Source organism: Gavialis gangeticus, unplaced genomic scaffold, assembly GCF_001723915.1.
Source record: "Gavialis gangeticus isolate Ggan-Ray unplaced genomic scaffold, GavGan_comp1, whole genome shotgun sequence".
Lineage (NCBI taxonomy): Eukaryota > Metazoa > Chordata > Crocodylia > Gavialidae > Gavialis > Gavialis gangeticus.
The window spans coordinates 61,331,167-61,331,761 of NW_017729034.1; the positions used below are offsets into that span (position 1 = coordinate 61,331,167).

The 595-nt window shown below is 42.5% G+C and overlaps 1 protein-coding gene across 3 annotated transcripts in view; it reads right to left on the reverse strand.

Annotated features, from left to right (window-relative positions):
- LOC109304722 (sulfotransferase 6B1-like) overlaps window positions 1-595 on the reverse strand; it is a 23,557-nt gene that overhangs the window by 12,826 nt on the left and 10,136 nt on the right. The gene's annotated exons all lie outside the window — the stretch shown is intronic.

A 595-nucleotide genomic window follows, 5' to 3' on the forward strand; every position in this document is an offset into this window, starting at 1 on the left:
CCCTTGTCCCCCCCGTCCCATGTCCCCAGCTCCCCACTTACCTGCACCACTGGCACTGTTATAGAGAAGCAGGCAGGCAGAGAGCCAACTTGTCAGCTTCTAGCTATACCCCTGCCCACCAGACTTCTAAATGCAGGTCGGAGCAGTGAACATTACACAGGGTATTAACCCTTAATGTGCGACTGCTCACAGCACGTGCTAACTTTAACAATGACTAACATTCCTTAGAAGCATGTGATAATTTTAATGTGTAACTGTGCCCTAATGCAGGAACTTTTTCCCGTTTTCTTACTAGTGGTGGATATTGATTTATACCCAAAACATGGCTTACACATAGGGTTTCTGAGATGATACATTAGAAGATAATAGTGTGGATCACACAGTTTCAGTTTACTCCTTCTCAGTTCCAAGACAATGATCAAGTCTGAATAGATCTAAATACCAAAAGTGGAACAATCATCATAAAGGCCTACTGTTGCTATGTCCTGGCTGGCTGGTTGGGAAAATCCAATCTGATCAAAAAGGATAACTTCATCTATCAGGAATCCTGGTTTTCCCTGATAAAAATACCACAAATTCTGTGATAAAAAACCCA